The sequence below is a fragment of the Pristiophorus japonicus genome, chromosome 15 (genome assembly GCF_044704955.1).
Source record: "Pristiophorus japonicus isolate sPriJap1 chromosome 15, sPriJap1.hap1, whole genome shotgun sequence".
NCBI lineage: Eukaryota > Metazoa > Chordata > Chondrichthyes > Pristiophoridae > Pristiophorus > Pristiophorus japonicus.
The window spans coordinates 166,529,081-166,554,453 of record NC_091991.1 but is presented as its reverse complement, the minus strand read 5'-3'; the positions used below and the strand labels follow the sequence as shown (position 1 = coordinate 166,554,453).

Sequence of the window (25,373 nt, the reverse complement as noted above, 5' to 3'; positions counted from 1 at the left end):
TTAGAGTGGAAGCAAGTCTTCCTCGATCCGAGGGACTGCCTATGATGATAAATCCTTCAATGCTCTTCTGCTCGGGGATCCTTAAAATATACTTCAGCCTGGAATTTCCTCAACGCAACAAAGAAAGACCTGCATTTATATAGCAGTAGTTTCATGGTCATCATTATAGAAACTAGCTTTTTGTTCCAGATATATTTAATTGAGTTGAATTGAAATCCCCCAGTTGGCAGGAGTAGGGTTTGAGCTTGAGTTTTTGGATCACAGATCTTTGGATTACTAGTCCAGTAACATAACCACTAGGCTACCATTCCCAGTACTATACTCAACCAGCATTTGTCAGAAGGTTGTCCATCTGTAACAGAGATAGCGGTATGTTGTGTAAATCCTCACTGTTTTGCTGATATTAGATAGCAGCAATTTGAAAATACGGCTCGGGCTCGCAACTCCCACGACATCTGATCACGTGACGTCCGCTCATGTGGCACTTGCCCTCAGTTTGCAAACATTAGTGTAAGGATTGAGTCCCCTGTAGTTGAGTGTCTTTGCTCATGTTTTTTGTGCCATTAGCTGTCACACGAGAAGTTCCAAGAACCAGAAGGCCTTCCGCAAGTAGTGGAAGAAAGTGTACAGGCACGTCACACAAGCCAGGTTCCAAAGTAATGAGGTCCTGGGCAAGCAATAGTTAGAGTGGGAGACCTGGGGGGCAATGGCTTGTTTTCAGCAACAATAACAACAACAGCGTGTATTTATATAGCGCCTTTAATGCAGTGAAACATCCCAAGGCGCTTCACAGGAGTGTTATGAGATAATAATTTGACACCGAGTCGCATAAGTAGAAATTAGGGTAGGTGAGGTAGGATTTAATGAGCGTCTTGAAGGAGGAAAGAGAGGTAGAGAGGCGGAGAGGTTTAGGCAGGGAGTTCCAGAGCTTGGGGTCTAGGCAACAGAAGGCACGGCCACCGATGGTTGAGCAATTATAATCAGGAATGCTCAAAAGGACAGAATTAGAGGAGCACAGATCTCGGGGCATTGTGGGGCTGGAGGAGTTTACAGAGATAAGGAGGGGACATCAATAAGATCAGGGCTGACCATCGACCTCAAGTCCACTTTCCTGCCCGATCTCCATATCCCTTGATTCCCCTAGAGTCCAAAAATCTATCTATCTCAGCCTTGAATTTACTCAACGCCTGAGCACCCACAGCTCTTTGGGGTAGAGAATTCTAAAGATTCACAACCTTCTGAGTGAAGAAATTCCTCCTCATCTCAGTCTTAAATGGCCGACCCCTTACCCTGACACTATGGCTCCCTTGTTCTCGACTCTCCAGCCTGGGGAAACAACCTCTCAGCATCTACCCTATCAATCCCCCTCAGAATCTGGGATGTTTCAGTGAGATCACCTCTCATTCTTCCAACAGCAGAAACATTTATTGCCGTATATCTGAAATATGTAAAATATTAACAATAATGGCGTGATAAATTGCAGACCCCTTGTGGCGGAGACCTTGTTTTGGATGAGCACAGTATCAAATGCAATAATATTACAGGGAAAGAAAATGATTGAGTGATGACTCATTGCACTGTGCAAATTATTCCATATAAAATCCCCACACTGCGATCTTTGTGAGGAAAAGTTGCCTTTTCCACTTTAGTCTTATTTAAAAAAAAATTTGACAACACAATAAAGGCAGGTTATATTTCTCTTCTTCAAGTTATTGAGTTATGTGGCATTAGGAACTGCCTCATATTATATTATCCCACAATTACTTTTTTTATGCCGAGGAAAGGCTGCAAGATTTATCGTATTTGATTAAAGAGAAGTGAGCCAAGCCAATCAATTAGTAAGAATTTGCCGTGTGTTTGCATTGTGTGGCTCATTGACCCTTTCCAACTATTTTATTCTGTCTGTGACTTTAAGTTTTCTTTGAGGTGGATGACCCTGTCTGCTCGACTTCCCTCCTCAAGCCCTTTACTTATAATAAGGACATAGATGTGGATTCATTTTTTTTTTTAAAAGCCATTGCGAGACTGACGCTGCAAAAGCACCTGTCTGCCAGGTTAGTATAAAGTAAGCTCAGCTACCAGAGTCATGCAGCTCCAGGCAAGGGAGTTGCTGCAACTTTACAATTGCTATCCAAACCATGGTCGAGGATCCACATTGATTTTGCGGGTCCGTTCCGAGGAAAGATGTTTTAAATGGGCGGCCTCTTATTCTAAAATGATGCCCCCTAGCTCTAGTCTCCCCCATCAGTGGAAACATCCTCTCTGCATCCACCTTGTCAAGCCCCCTCATAATAGAAACATAGAAACATAGAAACATAGAAAATAGGTGCAGGAGCAGGCCATTCAGCCCTTCTAGCCTGCACCGCCATTCAATGAGTTCATGGCTGAACATGAAACTTCAGTACCCCCTTCCTGCTTTCTCGCCATAACCCTTGATCCCCCGAGTAGTAAGGACTTCATCTAACTCCCTTTTGAATATATTTAGTGAATTGGCCTCAACTACTTTCTGTGGTAGAGAATTCCACAGGTTCACCACTCTCTGGGTGAAGAAGTTTCTCCTCATCTCGGTCCTAAATGGCTTACCCCTTATCCTCAGACTGTGACCCCTGGTTCTGGACTTCCCCAACATTGGGAACATTCTTTCTGCATCTAACCTGTCTAAACCCGTCAGAATTTTAAACGTTTCTATGAGGTCCCCTCTCATTCTTCTGAACTCCAGTGAATACAAGCCCAATTGATCCAATCTTTCTTGATAGGTCAGTCCCGCCATCCCGGGAATCAGTCTGGTGAACCTTCGCTGCACTCCCTCAATAGCAAGAATGTCCTTCCTCAAGTTAGGAGACCAAAACTGTACACAATACTCCAGGTGTGGCCTCACCAAGGCCCTGTACAACTGTAGCAACACCTCCCTGCCCCTGTATTCAAATCCCCTCGCTATGAAGGCCAACATGCCATTTGCTTTCTTAACCGCCTGCTGTACCTGCATGCCAACCTTCAATGACTGATGTACCATGACACCCAGGTCTCGTTGCACCTTCCCTTTTCCTAATCTGTCACCATTCAGATAATAGTCTGTCTCTCTGTTTTTACCACCAAAGTGGATAACCTCACATTTATCCACATTATACTTCATCTGCCATGCATTTGCCCACTCACCTAACCTATCCAAGTCACTCTGCAGCCTAATAGCATCCTCCTCGCAGCTCACACTGCCACCCAACTTAGTATCATCCGCAAATTTGGAGATACTGCATTTAATCCCCTCGTCTAAATCATTAATGTACAATGTAAACAGCTGGGGCCCCAGCACAGAACCTTGCGGCACTCCACTAGTCACTGCCTGCCATTCTGAAAAGTACCCGTTTACTCCTACTCTTTGCTTCCTGTCTGACAACCAGTTCTCAATCCACGTCAGCACACTACCCCCAATCCCATGTGCTTTAACTTTGCACATTAATCTCTTGTGTGGGACCTTGTCGAAAGCCTTCTGAAAGTCCAAATATACCACATCAACTGGTTCTCCTTTGTCCACTTTACTGGAAACATCCTCAAAAAATTCCAGAAGATTTGTCAAGCATGATTTCCCTTTCACAAATCCATGCTGACTTGGACCTATCATGTCACCATTTTCCAGATGCACTGCTATGACATCCTTAATAATTGATTCCATCATTTTACCCACTACTGAGGTCAGGCTGACCGGTCTATAATTCCCTGTTTTCTCTCTCCCTCCCTCCTTTTTTTTTTACACGTTTCGATAAGATCACCTCTCATTCTTCTGAATTCAAATGAGTAGAGGCCCAACCTACTCAACCTTTCCTCATAAGAGAACCCCCTCATCCCCGGAAGCAACCTCGTGAACCTTCTCTGAACTGCCTCCAAAGCAAGTATATCCTTTCGTAAATATGGAAACCAAAACTGTACGCAGTATTCCAGGTGTGGCCTCACCAATACCCTGTACAACTATAGCAAGACTTCCCTGCTTTTATACTCCATCCCCTTTGCAATAAAGGCCAAGATTCCATTGGCCTTCCTGATCACTTGCTGTACCTGCATACTTACCTTTTGTGTTTCGTGTACCAGGACCCCCAGGTCCCGCTGTACTGCAGCACTTTGTAATGTTTCTCCATTTAAATAATAACTTGCTCTTTGATTTTTTTTCTGCCAAAGTGCATAACCTCACACTTTCCCACATTATACTCGATCTGCCAAATTTTTGCCCACTCACTCAGCCTGGATGGTGTTGCAAAGAAAACAGGCAATTTTCCGAACTGAAGCAGGCCCTGAGGTGTATGAAACCCTGAAAAATGTGCTTGTTCCCGTCAAGCCAAAGGATACATCACTTATGGAGATTCTCAGCACTACAGTCCTGAGCCCCTGGAAATTGCTGAACGTTATCGTTTCATATACAAAATCAATTACCTACTGAGAGAATCAGTGAGTACATTGTAGCACTAAAGAAGCTGTCATTTCAAAAACTTTCAGGACCCAGCATTGCGTGACCGCTTTGTTTGTGGGATAAAAAATGAAGAAAGTTGTTGACAACCCCTAATATGACTTTTGATTTAGCTTGTCAGACAGCTATGTCAATGGATATGGCCGACCAATATTCCTGAGAATTTCGTATCTTTTCCAGTCGTCAGACAACCGAGGTGAATCGTCTGTAGGTTAAAACTAAAAGGGAGTTGAGCCCCAAAACCTCTGCAACTTGCAATGGTAACAGAGCATTGAAGTCATGCTATCAGTTGTCCATATGTGAAGGCAGAGTGTTTCTTCTGCAGGAAAACTGGGCATTTTGCGAAGGCATGCCTACTGAAGAGTAAAACAACTTTCAAAGCTATAAGTAAAAATCACCAGAGAGTACATAGCATGGAAGGAAAGCAACAGGATGAAGAGATATACGTCCTCAGGAGCACGAGGGTATCTAACAGTGATTCAAAAAGTATCATCATCCAAGTAGATGTTGCAGGAACCAAGATACCAATGGAAATCGACACTGGTACATCCGTGAGCGTTGTACCGGAATATCTATACTGTATCTCGACAAATTGCGTGATTTCCCAATGGATAAATCCAAGATAGAGCTACGAGGCTACTCAGAAGAGAACATTCCTGTGGTAGGTCGTATCACCGTACCGGTGAAATACAAGGATCAATTTCAGAGCTTGCCTCTCTTAGTGGTGGCAGGAGGCAAGCCTGCCTTACAAGGAAGAAATTGGTTGGGATCACTGAAACATAGAAACATAGAAAATAGGTCAGGAGTAGGCCAGTCGGCCCTTCACGCCTGCACCGCCATTCAATAAGATCATGGCTGATCATTCCCTCAGTACCCCTTTCCTGCTTACTCTCCATACCCTTTCATCCCCTTAGCCGTAAGGGCCATATCTAACTCCCTCTTGAATATATCCAATGAACTGGCATCAACAACTCTCTGCAGCAGGGAATTCCACAGGTTAACAACTCTCTGAGTGAAGAAGTTTCTCCTCATCTCAGTCCTAAATGGCCTACCTCTTATCCTAAGACTATGTCCCCTGGTTCTGGACTTCCCCAACATCGGGAACATTCTTCCCGCATCTAACCTGTCCAGTCCCGTCAGAATCGTATACTTTTCTATGAGATCCCCTCTCATCCTTCTAAACTCCAGTGACTAAAGGCCCAGTTGATCCAGTCTCTCCTCATATGACAGTCCAGCCATCCCGATAATCAGGCTGTTGAACCTTCGCTGCACTCGCTCAATAGCAAGAACGTCCTTCCTCAGATTAGGAGACCAAAACTGAACACAATATTCCAAGTGAGGCCTCACTAAGGCCCTGTACAACTGCAGTAAGACCTCCCTGCTCCTATACTCAAATCCCCTAGCTATGAAGGCCAACATACCATTTGCCTTCTTCACCGCCTGCTGTACCTGCATGACAACTTTCAATGACTGATGAACCATGACACCCAGGTCTCTTTGCACCTCCCCTTTTCCTAATCTGCCGCCATTCAGATAATACTCTGCCTTTATGTTTTTGCCCCCAAAGTGGATAACCTCACATTTATCCACATTATACTGCATCTGCCATGCATTTGCCCACTGACCTAACCTATCCAAGTCACCCTGCAGCCTCTTAGCATCCTCCTCACAGCTCACACCGCCACCAGTTTAGTGTCATCTACAAACTTGGAGATATTACCCTCAATTCCTTCATCTAAATCGTTAATGAATATTGTAAAGAGCTGGGGTCCCAGCACTGAGCCCTGCGGCACTCCACTCGTCACTGCCTGTCATTCTGAAAAGGACCCGTTTATCCAGACTCTCTGCTTCCTGTCTGCCAACCAGTTCTCTATCCACGTCAGTACATTACCCCCAATACCATCTGCTTTGATTTTGCACACCAATCTCGAGTGCGGGACCTTGTCAAAAGCCTTTTGAAAGTCCAAATACACCACATCCATGGTTCTCCCTTGTCCACTCTGCTAGTTACATCCTCAAAAAATTCCAGAAGATTCGTCAAGCATGATTTCCCTTTCATAAATCCATGCTGACTTGGACCAATCCTGTCACTGCTTCCCACATGCTCTGCTATTTCATCCTTAATGATTGATTCCATCATTTTCCCCACTACTGATGTCAGGCTAACCAGTCTATAATTACCTGTTTTCTCTCTCCCTCCTTTTTTAAAAAGTGGTGTTACATTAGCTACCCTCCAGTCCATAGGAACTGATCCAGAGTCGATAGACTGTTGGAAAATGATCAGCAATGCATCCACTATTTCTAGGGCCACTTCCTTAAGTATTCTGGGATGCAGACTATCAGGACCCGGGGATTTATTGACCTTCAATCCCATCAATTCCCCTAACACAATTTCCCGCCTAATAAGGATATCCTTCAGTTCCTCCTTCTCACTAGACCCACTGTCCCCTAGTACATTCGGAAGGCTATTTGTGTCTTCCTTCGTGAAGACAGAATCGAAGTACTTGTTCAATTGGTCTGCCATTTCTTTCTTCCCCATTGTAAATTCACCTGAATCTGACTGCAAGGGACCTACGTTTGTCTTCATTAATCTTTTTCTCTGGATTGGAATGAGATTTTTGGTGTTGAAATGAGATTTGCGTTGAAGGATGATGTCATCAAGAATTATCCGAAGGTTTTCTGCGAAGCAGGCAGTCCAACCCAAGGCTTCAAGGCGAGTGTCAGAGTACAGAAGGACGCTAGACCAGTTTACTGCAAGCCATGTCCCATATGCACTCAAGGAGAAAGTTGAGCAAGAACTCAAAAGCCTAGCGACTGAGAACATTATCTCTAAGATAGATCTATGGAATTGGGCTACAACCATTGTTTTGTACCTAAGTCCGATATTAAGGTAAAGTTGTGTAGTGATTATAAGGTAACCGTAAACCAAGTTCTAGAGGGTAATCTCCCCCATACTTTGCCAAATGTGGAAGGCAGGTGGCCAGATCTTCTCAAAGTTGGATCTTACAAATGCCTACTTACAACTTGAACTAGATGAGGAGTCCAAGTCATGCTTGATTATAAATGCTCATCTAGACCTATATCAATTTAATAGGCTACCATTTGGAGTGTCTTCTGCCCCCGCCATATTTCAAGGGGTAATAAACCAGATTTTGCAAGGCATTGAAGGGGTCGTATGTTATTTGGATGACAAATTAATTTCAACAACAAACAGGCAAATCCACAATAACAAATTGAATGAAGTGCTCAAATGGCTAGAGAAGCACAGAGTACGAGTGACTGCTCCAAAGTGTGAGTTATTTCAAAACTCAATGGAGTACTTAGGGCACAGAGTAGATAAAGATGGTTTACATCCAACCAAGGGAAAGCTGGATGCAATTAGAAATGCACCCACTCCCAAGAATGTCACTGAACTTCGATCATTTTTGGGTCTTTTGAACTATAATAGGAAGTTCCTACCAAATTTGGCTGCAGTGTTACATCCACTGAATGAACTGTTGAAAAAACAGGTTCATTGGAAGTGGTCAGAAGAATGCGACACAGCATTCAAGGAGTGTAAAATCCAGTTGATGGCGAGCACCATGTTAGTTCACTATGACGTATCTAAAGAGAATCGTGATAGAGGTAGAGTAAGTGAGAAGTGTGACATTAAATCAGAGGGTGAGAGTGAAGAACCAGCACCATAAATGGTTAAAGTGGTTAGCAGGAAGAGTGGTGAAGATATGTGGTCCTCGCACATACTTGGTCAAGATGTTTGATCATAGAAAGGTTGTTCACATTGATAATATTTTACCTGCACATGTGGAAGGAGTTGAAAGTTGGAATGATTCAATTATTTCTGACTCCTCAGATAGTCTTATTACAAATACAGTACCGGTAGCATATCCTACATCAATTGTACTAGAAACAAATCCAAGAGAAAGTCAGAATTTAAGTCTGAATCCGAGTCAGGCAGACAAACGGTCTGAAGTTGAAGAGAGTTCAAATGTAGATCAAGGGCATCCCTTGGAGACAAATTATTCTCAGGATCAGCCTAGAGTGAGTCCAAGTTCGACACCATGTTTGGAACGTTCTGTTCGAGAATGAAGGTATCCTCTTCGAAACAGAAAACCTGTAGTTAAATTTGATTTGTAAATATGGCAAAATAAGTCCATATCTTTTGTTATGTATAACCATGCAAGTTATGTCTGATGATTGTTTGTTATAATTACTTCTTCATTAAGGAGGGAGAAGTGTAATATAGTTCCATCTAGTGGACTACTGCTCCACCTAGCGGACTACTGCGGTAATGAAGCCATTGCTGTTTACAAGAATAAAAGCACCAGGTGACAGGTCACCTGACAAGTTCCTGTGTAATGGAGTCATTTTGGAGTCTGTGTGTTTGTGAGGTCATATAGAATATACCACACCAACGATGCCAGCATCCCAGGAACTAATAAAAAAAAATCACATTGCTGTTGTGGGAGATTGTTGTGTGCAAATTGGCTGTGTTTCCTACATTGTAACAGTGACTGCACTTCAAAAGTACTTCATTGGTTGTGAAAAGCACTCTATAAATGTAAGTCTTTCCTGTCCTGCACAGAGGCTGAACAGGACCTACAAAAAGCAAAATCTGCGGATGCTGGAAATCTGAAATAAAGGCAGAAAATTCTAGCAATACTGGCAGGTCAGGAAGCATCTGCGGAGAGAGAAACAGAGTTAACGTTTCAGGTTGATGACACTTTGGGCGAAAAATTCGGCAACCTTGCACCCGTTTTTTTGGCGATATTTTGCCGTTTTTGGCAAAAAATGTTGCAGCGGGAAATTCAGAGAAGTCTTGCGGCGGTGGTTTTTAAGTATAGCTGGGGAGAGGACTGCCGCCGTGCAAGACTTGAAATAGCGCTTTCGCCAAACCAAAAATTTTGCTCAGCGCGCACCTGTATTCTATGTGAAAAAAAACACCAGGGAAAAAGCTGCGTTGCAACCCTTGGAGCAGCAGTCAGTATGAAGACCTGCAAAAAAGGGAAATTAAAGTTTTTATTCTTTAATTCTTTTGCAGCGATTCTCTCATTCCGTGTCTTGCGAATGTGATTTAAAAAAATTTTTGCAATAATTTTAGTGTTTTTTCCCCCTCCTAAGGCCTCTCTCGCAGCAGTATTGGCATCGGAGTAAAGTTGCAGAGAATTCGTGGTTTGCGCCATGAATCGTCGTGCAGCGCCGATTTTTTTTACCGCTGCGCAAATTGAAGCTTGATTTTTAGGCCTTGTAGCGGTCGCGGAGTGAAAGCGGTACTTTTGGTGAATAAATACAGGGTATTCATAAGAACATAAGAACGAGGAGCAGGAGTAGGTCAGATGGCCCCTCGAGCCTGCTCCGCCATTTAATATGACCATGGCTGATCGGATCATGGACTCAGGTCCACTTCCTTGCCCGCTCCCCATATTCCCTTATCAGTTAAGAAACTGTCTATCTCTGTCTTAAAAACCATTCGCCAAAATCCGAATTTCTAGCCCAAAATGTGTTTCTCTGTGCACAGATGCTGCCTGGACCTGCTGAGCATGTTGTGTCTGGACAGGACTACAACCCCCACAAACCTCCGCGCGGCGGCACCTGGTGGCCGAGGGCGAGCGTGGTGACGCGAGTTGCGTCAGTTCCTGTGTTTGCAGGCGCCGGGCTGAGGGAGTCGGGCCTGAGCTGGGACGTCTGGCTGAGAGGAAACAATGCGTTAGCGGGGTCCCGAGTGAGCGTCACTTCAGCGGCACCGGTCTCAGAGCAAAGCGCGAAAGGGGGCGAAGGAGCAGCAGCCGGATCCGGCCTCCCCTCAGAGTAGGTGAGAGAAGCCGAGAAACTCCTTCCCGGGCCGAGGGTGGAGGGACACGCACCCACCCACACACAGACACACACACATACCCCCCCCCCCCGCCACCACACACACATACCCCCCCCCACAGACACACACACATACCCCCCCCCCCGCCACCACACACACACATACCCCCCCCCCCCCCACACACACACACACACATACCCCCCCCCCCCGCCACCACACACACATACCCCCCCCCCCCCGCCACCACACACACATACCCCCCCCCCCACACACACATACCCCCCCCCCCCACACACACACACACACTTACCCCCCCCCCCCACACACACACACACACACTTACCCCCCCCCCCACACACAGACACACACATACCCCCCCCCGCCACCACACACACATACCCCCCCCCCCACAGACACACACATACCCCCCCCCCGCCACCACACACACATACCCCCCCCCCCACACACACACACATACCCCCCCCCCCGCCACCACACACACACACACACTTACCCCCCCCACACACACACACACACACTTACCCCCCCCCCCACACACACACACACTTACCCCCCCGCCCCCACACACACACACACACTTACCCCCCCCCCCCCCCACACACAGACACACACATACCCCCCCCCGCCACCACACACACATACCCCCCCCCACAGACACACACACATACCCCCCCCCCCACACACACATACCCCCCCCCCCACACACACACACAGACACACACATACCCCCCCCCCCACACACAGACACACACATACCCCCCCCCCCACACACAGACACACACATACCCCCCCCCCCCGCCACCACAGACACACACATACCCCCCCCCCCCAGACACACACATACCCCCCCCCACACACACATACCCCCCCCCACACACACATACCCCCCCCACCCACACACAGACACACACATACCCCCCCCACACACACACACACATACCCCCCCAGACACACACATACTCCCCCCCACACACACATACCCCCCCACCCACACACAGACACACACATACCCCCCCCACACACACACACACACATACCCCCCCACCCACACACAGACACACACACACACATACCCCCCCCCGCCACCACACACACATACCCCCCTCACCCACACACATAACCCCCCGCCACACACACACACATACCCCCCCCCACACACACATACACCCCCCACACACACATACCCCCCCCCCACACACACACCCCACACACACACCCCCCCACACACACACACAGACACCCCCCCCCCCCCACCCCCACACACAGACACCCCCCCCCCACCCCCACACACAGACACCCCCCCCACCCCCACACACAGACACACACACATAACCCCCCCCACACACAGACACACACATACCCCCCCCCCCGCACACACAGACACACACATACCCCCCCAGACACACACACATACCCCCCCCCCACACACACACACCCCCCCCCCACACACACACCCCCCCCCCCACACACCTCCCCCACCCCCCACACACACACCCCCCCCCACCCCACACACACCCCCCCCCACTCCACACACACCTCCCCCACCCCACACACACCCCCCGCTCCCTCACCCCACCATGCCCCCCTCCCTCACCCCACCATGCTCCCCCCTCCCTCACCCCACCATGCTCCCCCCTCCCTCACCCCACCATGCTCCCCCCTCCCTCACCCCACCATGCTCCCCCCTCCCTCACCCCACCATGCTCCCCCCTCCCTCACCCCACCATGCTCCCCCCTCCCTCACCCCACCATGCCCCCCTCCCTCACCCCACCATGCCCCCCCTCCCTCATCCCACCATGCCCCCCTCCCTCACCCCACCATGCCCCCCTCCCTCACCCCACCATGCCCCCCTCCCTCACCCCACCATGCCCCCCTCCCTCACCCCACCATGCCCCCCTCCCTCACCCCACCATGCCCCCCTCCCTCACCCCACCATGCCCCCCTCCCTCACCCCACCATGCCCCCCTCCCTCACCCCACCATGCCCCCCTCCCTCACCCCACCATGCCCCCTCCCTCACCCCACCATGCCCCCCTCCCTCACCCCACCATGCCCCCCTCCCTCACCCCACCATGCCCCCCTCCCTCACACCACCATGCCCCCCTCCCTCACCCCACCATGCCCCCCTCCCTCACCCCACCATGCCCCCCTCCCTCACCCCACCATGCCCCCCTCCCTCACCCCACCATGCCCCCCTCCCTCACCCCACCATGCCCCCCTCCCTCACCCCACCATGCCCCCCTCCCTCACCCCACCATGCCCCCCTCCCTCACCCCACCATGCCCCCCTCCCTCACCCCACCATGCCCCCCTCCCTCACCCCACCATGCCCCCCTCCCTCACCCCACCATGCCCCCCTCCCTCACCCCACCATGCCCCCCTCCCTCACCCCACCATGCCCCCCTCCCTCACCCCACCATGCCCCCCTCCCTCACCCCACCATGCCCCCCTCCCTCACCCCACCATGCCCCCCTCCCTCACCCCACCATGCCCCCCTCCCTCACCCCACCATGCCCCCCTCCCTCACCCCACCATGCCCCCCTCCCTCACCCCACCATGCCCCCCTCCCTCACCCCACCATGCCCCCCTCCCTCACCCCACCATGCCCCCCTCCCTCACCCCACCATGCCCCCCTCCCTCACCCCACCATGCCCCCCTCCCTCACCCCACCATGCCCCCCTCCCTCACCCCACCATGCCCCCCTCCCTCACCCCACCATGCCCCCCTCCCTCACCCCACCATGCCCCCCTCCCTCACCCCACCATGCCCCCCTCCCTCACCCCACCATGCCCCCCTCCCTCACCCCACCATGCCCCCCTCCCTCACCCCACCATGCCCCCCTCCCTCACCCCACCATGCCCCCCTCCCTCACCCCACCATGCCCCCCTCCCTCACCCCACCATGCCCCCCTCCCTCACCCCACCATGCCCCCCTCCCTCACCCCACCATGCCCCCCTCCCTCACCCCACCATGCCCCCCTCCCTCACCCCACCATGCCCCCCTCCCTCACCCCACCATGCCCCCCTCCCTCACCCCACCATGCCCCCCTCCCTCACCCCACCATGCCCCCCTCCCTCACCCCACCATGCCCCCCTCCCTCACCCCACCATGCCCCCCTCCCTCACCCCACCATGCCCCCCTCCCTCACCCCACCATGCCCCCCTCCCTCACCCCACCATGCCCCCCTCCCTCACCCCACCATGCCCCCCTCCCTCACCCCACCATGCCCCCCTCCCTCACCCCACCATGCCCCCCTCCCTCACCCCACCATGCCCCCCTCCCTCACCCCACCATGCCCCCCCTCCCTCACCCCACCATGCCCCCCCTCCCTCACCCCACCATGCCCCCCCCGCCCTCACCCCACCATGCCCCCCCCGCCCTCACCCCACCATGCCCCCCCCGCCCTCACCCCACCATGCCCCCCCCGCCCTCACCCCACCATGCCCCCCCCTCCCCCCCCCCTCCCTCACCCCACCATGCCCCCCCTCCCTCACCCCACCATGCCCCCCTCCCTCACCCCACCATGCCCCCCTCCCTCACCCCACCATGCCCCCCTCCCTCACCCCACCATGCCCCCCTCCCTCACCCCACCACGCCCCCCCCTCCCTCACCCCACCACGCCCCCCCTCCCTCACCCCACCACGCCCCCCCTCCCTCACCCCACCACGCCCCCCCTCCCTCACCCCACCACGCCCCCCCTCCCCCCACCACGCCCCCCCTCCCTCACCCCACCACGCCCCCCCTCCCTCACCCCACCACGCCCCCCCTCCCTCACCCCACCACGCCCCCCCTCCCTCACCCCACCACGCCCCCCCTCCCTCACCCCACCACGCCCCCCCTCCCTCACCCCACCACGCCCCCCCTCCCTCACCCCACCACGCCCCCCCTCCCTCACCCCACCACGCCCCCCCTCCCTCACCCCACCACGCCCCCCCTCCCTCACCCCACCACGCCCCCCCCTCACCCCACCACGCCCCCCCCTCGCCCCCCCCTACCCCACCACGCCCCCCCCTACCCCACCACGCCCCCCCCTCACCCCACCACGCCCCCCCCTCACCCCACCACGCCCCCCCCACGCCCCCCCCTCACCCCACCACGCCCCCCCTCACCCCACCACGCCCCCCCCTCACCCCACCACGCCCCCCCCTCACCCCACCACGCCCCCCCCTCACCCCACCACGCCCCCCCCTCACCCCACCACGCCCCCCCCTCACCCCACCACGCCCCCCCCTCACCCCACCACGCCCCCCCCTCACCCCACCACGCCCCCCCCTCACCCCACCACGCCCCCCCCTCACCCCACCACGCCCCCCCCTCACCCCACCACGCCCCCCCCTCACCCCACCACGCCCCCCCCTCACCCCACCACGCCCCCCCCTCACCCCACCACGCCCCCCCCTCACCCCACCACGCCCCCCCCTCACCCCACCACGCCCCCCCCTCACCCCACCACGCCCCCCCCTCACCCCACCACGCCCCCCCCTCACCCCACCACGCCCCCCCCTCACCCCACCACGCCCCCCCCTCACCCCACCACGCCCCCCCCTCACCCCACCACGCCCCCCCCTCACCCCACCACGCCCCCCCCTCACCCCACCACGCCCCCCCCTCACCCCACCACGCCCCCCCCTCACCCCACCACGCCCCCCCCTCACCCCACCACGCCCCCCCCTCACCCCACCACGCCCCCCCCTCACCCCACCACGCCCCCCCCTCCTCCCAAACCCCCTACACCCCTTTTAGCTCACGCCACCCTGTCCCCTCCCTCACCACCCTCCTATCTCCCCACTTCTTCCCCCCCCACCTCCTTCCCTGCCTCCCTCCTCGCCCCCACCTCCCTCACGCCCTGTTTGCCACTACTTTAAGGGGCCTTCCACAGAGCAGCTTTATCTCACCCTGCCTGTCTCATGTTCAGTCGGTCATCAAGACGTTTTGGAACAGATTGAGGAGGGGCGTATTTTTTGTTTACTTTAAGAACTGTGCTTGGATTGATTTCAGCCCCTTTGATCGGATGCTGCCTGTGTTTTAGAATGTAATCTGTATCCGTGTGAGCTATGGGGACTGGATGTTTGGAGACATGTGGCCAATCTGCAGTTTTAGTTTCTATTCCCATTCTAGCTGATGTGGTTATGACAGTCGAGTGAATCTGCTATTGTTTGTTCTTCTTCCCACCCCCAAAAAAAGGCTGTGAACTGTACAGATTCCGAGTTCCTTGCACGACATGTGGAAAATAGTTCAGCCGTTCTAAATTTTAAAAACTAAAAATTCTCCTCTGGAGCCAGCTCACTTCTTGCCATAATCATATGGTCGCACTCAGTCAGCTCTCTCAACAGTCGTGTGAGTTTGATCCAAGGACATAAATAAATGCAGGCCGGCTATGAGTCTGCAACAGACATGGAATCGACATGCAATCACCAGATCTCAGCCATTGCCTTTCAGTCATGCAGGAGTTGGCACATTCTAACTCTGCAAGAACACTTCCATCGCAAAGCAAGTCACAACACAGACTGCTGGCTTTGTCCTGAAGATAATTTAAGATAAAGGTGCTTGGAACTACGTGCAAATGGATTTCCATTGTGCACCTGGTTGACGTGCTTCGCAAGAGGTCACATTTTCAAATTGACCTGTTGAGTCACAGTTGATCATTCTGTTTATAAATTCGCTGGACTGGGCTTGCAATATGCCCTGCGAAACACATGCAAAAGTTTCGAATAGCTTTAAAATACTCCAGCAATGACTATAACAGCTTTCTCGCCGTTTATTATGAGCTGTACAGACAGGAGGGTTGTAGGTTTAATCCCTGACCTTTTCGGAGTTAGCCGATCGGTGTCGGACAGCGGAACAATTGCCACATTTAGTCGTTGGGCTTTGGAAGGGGAAAATCAGCCAGGGTTCCTGCACGTAGAAAAAGAAAGACTTGCATTTATATAGCGCCTTTCGCAACCTCAGGACTTCCCAAAGCACTTTACAGTTAATGAAGTACTTTTTGAAGTGTAGTCACTGTTGTAATGAAGGAAACACAGCAGCCAGTTTGAGCATGTTGGTGATAATGACCAGATAATCTGTTTTTCGTGATGTTGATTGAGGAATAAATTTTGGCCAGGACACCAGGGAGCTCTTCAAAATATTGCCATGGAATCTTTTACGTCCACCTGAGAGAGCATACATGGCCTCGGTTTAATGCCTCATCCGAAAGACGCCACCTTTAACAGTGCAGTGCTCCCTCAACACTGCATTGGAGTATCAGCCTAGATTTTTTTTTTGTGCTCAAGTCCCTGGGGTGGGACTTGAACCCACAACCTTCTGACGCAGATGCGAGAGTGTTATTCACTGGGCCGTAGCTGACACTAACTAGTGTTAGCATGATAACACTAGAAACATAGAAACTCGGTGCAGGAGTAGGCCATTCGGCCCTTCGAGCCTGCGCCGCCATTCAATGAGTTCATGGCTGAACATGCAACTTCAGTACCCCATTCCTGCTTTCTCGCCATACCCCTTGATCCCCCGAGTAGTAAGGACTACATATAACTCATTTTTGAATATATTTAGTGAATTGGCCTCAACAACTTTCTGTGGTAGAGAATTCCACAGGTTCACCACTCTCTGGGTAAAGAAGTTTCTCCTCATCTCGGTCCTAAATGGCTTACCCCTTATCCTTAGACTGTGACCCCTGGTTCTGGACTTCCCCAACATTGGGAACATTCTTCCTGCATCTAACCTGTCTAAACCTGTCAGAGAGATCCCTCTCATTCTTCTGAACTCCAGTGAATACAAACCCATTTGATCCAGTCTTTCTTGATATGTCAGTCCCGCCATCCCAGGAATCAGTCTGGTGAACCTTCGCTGTACTCCCTCAATAGCAAGAATGTCCTTCCCCAAGTTAGGAGACCAAAACTGTACACAATACTCCAGGTGTGGCCTCACCAAGGCCCTGTACAACTGTAGTAACACCTCCCTGCCCCTGTACTCAAATCCCCTTGCTATGAAGGCCAACATGCCATTTGCTTTCTTAACCACCTGCTGTACCTGCATGCCAACCTTCAATGACTAATGTACCATGACACCCAGGTCTCGTTGCACCTCCCTTTTTCCTAATCTGTCACCATTCAGATAATGGTCTGTGTCTCTGTTTTTACCACCAAAGTGGATAACCTCTCATTTATCCACATTATACTTCATCTGCCATGCATTTGCCCACTCACCTAACCTATCCAAATCACTCTGCAGCCTCATAGCATCCTCCTCGCAGCTCACACTGCCACCCAACTTAGTGTCATCCGCAAATTTGGAGATACTACATTTAATCCCCTCGTCTAAATCATTAATGTACAATGTAAACAGCTGGGGCCCCAGCACAGAACCTTGCAGTACCCCACTAGTCACTGCCTGCCATTCTGAAAAGTCCCCATTTACTCCTACTCTTTGCTTCCTGTCTGCCAACCAGTTCTCAATCCATGTTAGCACACTACCCGCAATCCCATGTGCTTTAACTTTGCACATTAATCTCTTGTGTGGGACCTTGTCGAAAGCCTTCTGAAAGTCCAAATACAGCACATCAACTGGTTCTCCCTTGTCCACTCTACTGGAAACATCCTCAAAAAATTCCAGAAGATTTGTCAAGCATGATGTCCCTTTCACAAATCCATGCTGACTTGGACCTATCATGACACCTCTTTCTAAATGCGCTGCTATGACATCCTTAATAATTGATTTTACCCACTACTGATGTCGGGCTGACCGGTCTATAATTCCCTGTTTTCTCTCTCCCTCCTTTTTTTAAAAAGTGGGGTTACATTGGCTACCCTCCACTCCATAGGAACTGATCCAGAGTCGATGGAATGTTGGAAAATGACTGTCAATGCATCCGCTATTTCCAAGGCCACCTCCTTAAGTACTCTGGGATGCAGTCCATCAGGCCATGGGGATTTATCTGCCTTCGATCTCTATCAATTTCCCCAACACAATTTCCCGACTAATAAGGATTTCCCTCAGTTCCTAGAAATCATGAGAATAAGATTGGGTACCAGCTGTGAATGCCTCCTGCCCATTTGACGTTAAATAGCTTCCTGGCACTCGCTGTCAACGTTCACACATTAATAGCCACTTTGATGAGATACCTGAGGGTGCCCAGTGCCTGCGAAACTTTTCCTACTGTTGGAATCTTCTTGAGCCCAGTACCTCAGCAGTCTAATGTCTCTGGTCGACTGGGTGTTGAGGACATTCCCTTCCCCGTGTCACGGTTCGGGACAGAGCCTACATGCACCATGCGCCTGCAATCCTCTTGAATTTTTCTGAACTCTCTCTTTAGTGTCAGTTGTGGTTCACTGGCAGTATCTCGAGTCAGAAGGTTATGAATTCAAGTGTCACTCCAGGACTTGACCACGTAAATGAAGTTGATGTTTCAGTGCAGCACTGAGGAGGTGCTGCACTGTCTGAGAAGCTGTTTTTGAGAGAGCAGATGGGGCCTTAGTTTAACGTCTCATCCAAAAGACAGCACCTCCGACTGTGCAGATACTCCTGCAGTGCTGTTATGGAGGGAGTTCCAAGATTTTGACCCAGCGACGATGAAGGAACTGTGATATATTTTCAAGGCAGGTTGGTGTGTGCCTTGGAGGGGAACTTGGAGGTGGTGGTGTTCCCATGCGCCTGCTGCCCTTGTCCTTCTAGGTGGTAGAGGCCGCGGGTTTGGGAGGTGCTGCCGAAGAAGCCTTGGCGAGTTAAAACCAATGTCCTCTCTGACTGTTCAGGCAGGCGTAGAAGAGTCCCACAGTTCTTGTTCAAAAAGAGCAGGAAATTCTTCCGGCATTGTAGCCAGCATTTCTCCCTTGAGCGACACCATCAGAAACTGATGATCTTTATTGCATTAGCTGTTTGTGGGATCCTGGTGTGCTGATTGTCCGCCGCCTTGTCTACTAAACAACAACGACCAATGTTCCCATTGAGCTGCGCAGTCGCGCGACGATCTGTATGTCCCGTGCAGCCAACTCAACGGCGTTCCAATGGAACAGAACTCTCGTGCGCCGTAATTTGAGTGGGTCGCGCAGCTGGAAAAAAATTAGCCGCAACATTGACAACGAGTATTTTATTTTGAAAATTGACCCCCCCCCATCAAAAGCCCATTTCTTCAACTGCACCCCCGCTCACCTCCCATATATTCTTTACTGTTTTCTACTTGGTGTCTCTTGCCTGCCTCTGAGGTGTGTTGGGCTACTTGGTACATTTGTTACATGCCTGTAACTTGCTGCCTTTTTGGAGGGGAGATACTGGTGTAAGCAAAACCATATCCAAACAGAAAGGACACTCCCTCTGAAGGCCCACGCCCTTGTGCCAGCAGAGTTATCACATACAGTGCATATTAATCTTGACACTGAACTCAATAACTTCCTAATTAAGCAGCCATTAACGTCACAACAGTGAGACCCTTTGCCGTTCTGTTTTGACTGCCTCTCCTCTGATTCAGAAGGTTGTGGGTTCAAATCCCACGACAGACTTGAGCGCACAAATCTAGGCTGACACTCCAGTGCAGTGCTGAGGGAGTGCTCGATGCCGTCTGTCGGATCAGACGTTAAACCGAGGCCCCCTCTGCTCTCTTGGTGAACACAAAAGATCCCATGGCTCTTGTAATGTATGTACATAAGGTCTGCCCACCAACAGAGGGCACTACATTAGAGGTCCTCGGGTTATAGGTACTCTCGTGCTGGGCCCGATATATAACTTGAACTTCACCTTTGTATCTTCACTTCTGGAAGCCATTAAAGACTGACCAGGTTATACCTGGTCACTGGCTCACAGTACGGAGTTCATTGTCGCATTTCATACACCACAGCTCTATTTCAAAGAAGAGCAGGGGAGTTATCCCCAGTGTCCTGGCCAATATTTATCCCTCAATCAACATCACTAAAACAGATGATCTAGTCATTATCATGTTGCTGTTTGTGGGAGCTTGCTGTGCGAAAACTGGTCGCTGTGTTTCCTACATTACAACAGTGACTACACTTAAAAGTACTTCTTGCCTGTAAAGGGCTTTGAGACGTCCTGAGGTTATGAAATGCATGTCTCCCTTTCTATTCCCCCCCACATATGTTGGATCATGTGCAGACAGTTTTGCAATTGCTTATTAAAAACAAGACCGTGTAATATTTTCGTGCCAGGTTTTAGCGAAATAGAAACCAAAACTTGTTTCCCCCTGTGACGGTGTTTGTGAAAGCGAGATGTGTTTTAATAGTAAATGAAAGAAAGTTAATGCTACTGAGTCGCACATAAAATCAAACAGGCGATTAGCTGTGCATCAAAGTATGCTCATAATCCAAAACCTGTCTATCCTGGGTTGTGATGATGGAATCAGAACACATACTGTATGGGTGTTACAGGAAATTTGGAAATAAAATGCTGCATCCAAATTTCTGTCCTCGGGGTCAGAAGGAAAAGATTGCTTCCCATTGTTAAAGCAGCTGACAGCTAGAATTTGAGCTGCAGCTCCTGTCAACCGTGTAAATGGAATCCTTTGTTATAACCGCAAACTTTAAAAAAAAATGTTTGTTGGGGTTTATCAATTTCCTAACTTCAGTGGAGCCACATGGAAATAATGGGGTCCCTGCAGTGAAAGCGAGCACAGGCCATTTTCATATGTCACCGGAATTTCAATAAAGTGGAATGGCGGGCGTGTAACATTGCTCTTGGAAACACTCAGCAGGTCAGGCAGCATCTGTGGAGAGAGAAACAGAGCTAACGTTTCAGGTCAATGACTTTTCGTCAGGGCTTGAAGATTCTCAAGCCCTGAAGCTTTTAAAACCTCTAATGGTAGGAAAAGCTTCATGCTGATCCAAGGCCTTCGACCTGAAACGTTAACTTTGTTTCTCTCTCCACAGATGCTGCCTGACCTGTTGAATATTCCCAGCATTTTCTGTTTTAATTCAGATTTGCAGCAACCACACTATTTTGCTTTTGTATATATAATTTTCTTACCACCTCCACTTGAACTATGAGAAACTATACCCTCAGTGCAATTGTACAGTTTTAATCTGGCGGGTATATTGAGGGACAGAACGCCTAGGTGAAGTACAGGTTGAACCTCCTTTATCCAGAACTCCCTTATCCAGAACCACCCCTCGTCCAGAACCATTCCCGGCCACCGGGTGGCGCATGCGCAGAACTCCGACTTGAACAAATTGAAGTCCTTCCTCGCTGCCGACTCCCGCAATCGCTGGCCTGATCCTGCGATCCACCCCTGCTCTCTCTCTGCATCAATCTCTATGCTGCACTCCCAGCCCCAAGCCAGCCAGCCCCGATATCCCCTTGCTCAGTACCTTTTTCATCCAATTTAACATGACTACCCCACATCATGAAAAATCCCTTATCCAGAACAGGCCAGGTGCCGAGGGTTCCGGATAAGGGAGGTTCAACCTAAACTAGTGATTACGGGTCAGTAATCAGTGGGAGTAGAGGCAACAACAACAACTTGTATGTATATAGCACCTTTTAACGTAGTGAAACACCCCAAGGCGCTTCACAGGAGTACTGAGATAAAAATTTGGCACGAGCCGTTTAAGTAGAAATTAGGGCAGGTGACCAAAAGCTTGGTCAAAGAGGTATGTTTTAAGGAGCATCTTGAAGGAGGGAAGAGCAACGGAGAGGTTTAGGCAGGGAGTTCCAGAGTTTGGGGTCTAAGCAACAGAAGGCAATGGTTGAGCAAGTGAGTGGGCAGAAATTTGTCAGATGGAGTATAATGTTGAAAAGTGTGAGGTCATGCACTTCGGCTGAAAAAAATCAAAGAGCAAGTTATTATTTAAATGGAGAAAGATTGCAAAGTGCCGCAGTACAGCGGGACCTGGGGATACTTGTGCATGAAACACAAAAAGATAGTATGCAGATTACAGCAAGTGAACAAGCAGGCCAATGGTATCTTGGGCTTTATTGCAAAGGGGATGGAATACAAAAGCAGGAAAGTCTTGCTACAGCTATATAAGGTATTGGTGAGGCCACACCTGGATACTGTGTGCAGTTTTAGTTTCTATATTTACGAAAGGATATACTTGCTTTGGAGGCAGTTCAGAGAAGGTTCACTAGGTTGATTCCGGGGATGAGGGGGTTGACTTCTGAGGAGGTTGACTTCTGAGGAAAGGTCGAGTAGGTTGTGCCTCTACTCATTGGAATTCAGAAGAATGAGAGGTGATCTTTTCAAAATGTATAAGATGATGAGGGGTCTTGACAAGGTGGATGCAAAGGGGATGTTTCCACTGATGGGGGAGACTAGAACTCGAGGGCATGATCTTAGAATAAGGGGCGGCCCATTTAAAACAGATGAGAAATTTCTTCTCTGAGGGTTGTAAATCTGTGGAATTCGCTGCCTCAGAGAGCTGTGGAAGCTGGGGCATTGAATAAATTTAAGATAGAAATAGACAGTTTCTTAAACAAATAAGGGAATAAGGGGTTATGGGGAGTGGGCAGGGAAGTGGAGCGGAGTCCATGATCAGATCAGCCATGATCTTATTGAATGGCGGAGCAGGTTTGAGGGACCATATGGCCTACTCTTGTTCCTATTTCTTACGTTCTTATGAATGGGAACACAGCAGTTAGCGGACTGTACTTGGACTAAGCAGTTCCTCTTGGCACAAAGGGTTAAAATGAACAAACGTGTATGTACACTGTGCGTAAACAAGTTGTGTTGGCAAAGAAAGCAGGAGTTCGGTTTTATATTTTGAGCGAGTTTACTGCATGAACAGTAAATTACTGGTACAAATAAGTTGCTCATCTGAACACAGCCCTCATCACATAATCATCAGATAAGTTTGGAAGCCCTTAAGCATGTTTGATCTCGCCCTTCCAGAATAGCAGCTCTCCCCTCTTAGCTGCTGAAACGAATCCAGTGTCCTTGCAGCAAAGAAAGACTTGGACATAGAAACATAGAAAATAGATGCAGGAGTAGGCCATTCGGCCCTTCGAGCCTGCACCGCCATTCACTAAGATCATGGCTGATCATTCCCTTAGTACCCCTTTCCTGCTTTCTCTCCATACCCCTTGATCCCCTTAGTCGTAAGGGCCATATCTAACTCCCCCTTGAATATATCCAATGAACTGGCATCTCTACGACAGGGAATTCCACAGATTAGCAACTCTGAGTGAAGAAGTTTCCCCTCATCTCAATCCTAAATGGCCTCCCCCTTATCCTAAGACTATGTCCCCTGGTTCTGGACGTCCCCTGGTTCTGGACTTCCCCCAACATCAGGAACATTCTTCCCGCATCTAACCTGTCCAGTCCTGTCAGAATCTTATACGTTTCTCTGAGATCCCCTCTCATCCTTCTAAATTCCAGTGAATAAAGGCTCAGTTGATCCAGTCTCTCCTCATATGACAGCCCAGCCATCCCTGGAATCGGTCTGGTGAACCTTCGCTGCACTCCCTCAATAGCAACAACGTCCTTCCTCAGATTAGGAGACCAAAACTGAACACACTATTTCAGGTGAGGCCTCATTTATATAGCGCCTTTCACCACCTCGGGATACCCCATAGCACTTTACAACCAATGATGTACTTTTTTGAAGTGTAGTCACTGTTGTAATGTAGCGAACGTTGGCAGCCAAGTTGCGCACAGCAAGCTCCCACAATCAGGAATAAGCTAATGGCCAAATAATCTGTTTTAGTGATGTTGATTGAGAGACAGCGGGGAGATCTCCCCTCTTCTTCGCAACAGTGCCGCGGGATCTTTTACACCCATTTGAGAGGGTTGGCGGGGCCTAGGTTTAACGTCTCATCCGAAAGACGGCACCTCCGACAGATTTTTGTGCTCGAGTCTCTGGAGTGGGGCTTGAACCCACAACCTTCTGATTCTGAGAGTGTGCTACCCACTGAGCCATGGCTGCCACCACTCAGCCATTGTACCTGCCGATCTGTTCTAGTTGTTGATCGACTTTGTGTAAAGGATTGCTTCTGCCATCAGTCCTAAGCTATTCCGTCCAACCTTGAACCTGTGACCCCTTGTCCAACTGGGTTTAGCAGCCTTCTATTGTATATCTAAAAATAATACCAAAATGTTTGCAAAATCTCTCGTAAACTGAAGTTGCAAATATTCAGTACGAGGGAGGCCTCTTAGAAAATGTTGAGCTGCTGATTGAATGTTTCTGCTTTAAGGAAGCAGAGGCTGACGTGTCCGACAGATATGCGATCCCAACTCGTTAAATACAGTGGGGCCAGCTGTAAAAGTCAATTGAAGTAGAGCCAGACTTAATTTTGGACAAATATTGTGCAGTCGGTGCTAAGTTAACTTTTGTTGCGATTGGATACTTTTATGAACACCTTTACAAAAGTCATGTAATGAAGCCTCAACAACATGAATAAATATTGTTATGCGCTGCAGACTCAGGAGTAAAACACGCCAGCCTTGAAGGTCTATGATTCCCTCTGAAGGTATGGGAGGGAGGGAGGGAGGCAGTTTGCTGTACAAATTGCTTTTCGTGCATCATATGACTTAAGTCTGATTTAAAATGGGCGCTGACTTGTCAAACTTGCTTACTTTTACTGCCCACCTCCCCTGAAGTCGCTTGATCACATCTAGTTCTGTGGACTTCGGCTGTCTCCTGTGCCTTGACATTCTTGGTGTATAAGACCAGACAGGAAACGTTGCCAGCTTATTTAACTGCAGGACCCAATCCCAGTCACGTCTGAACTGTCCTCGTTTGACATCCACATTCAGCCACTTTCCATCACTGTCACTAAATAGCAATCCGGAATGGAAATACTGGATCATATTTTTCTTCTCCTTTAGCCCAGGGAGACTGAAACCAATTCTAGAGCCTCTTCCCCTGCTTCTCCCCCTATCCCACTGTTGCCCTAGCTGAGACTCGCTAATTTAATGCACACCAGGGCTTTCCTTTTCGCAGGGACTTCCTGCAATCATTATCCACTGAACCAGTGGGAGGAGAAGCCACAGAACTGTTGGAGCAAAAAGCCTGTGTGTGGCTTTTTTGCTGTCTACCTTGTCAATGAACTTAAGAATCTAAACAGGGTACATTCAGATAATGCTTCTTCAAACGTATTTAGGAAGAGAATGCTTTTACAGGTATGGTGACATCAGTGATCGTTTTCATCATAG

The 25,373-nt window shown here is 50.2% G+C and overlaps 1 protein-coding gene across 2 annotated transcripts in view; it reads left to right on the top strand.

The window, feature by feature from the left end:
* Positions 1 to 10,103: 10,103 nt before the first annotated feature.
* rnf216 (ring finger protein 216) overlaps positions 10,104 to 25,373 on the top strand; it is a 227,172-nt gene continuing 211,902 nt past the window's right edge. For both annotated transcript variants that reach the window (XM_070901274.1, XM_070901275.1), the window contains exon 1: positions 10,104 to 10,265. The gene's annotated coding sequence lies outside the window, so the exon portion shown is untranslated. The remainder of the gene's footprint in view (positions 10,266 to 25,373) is intronic.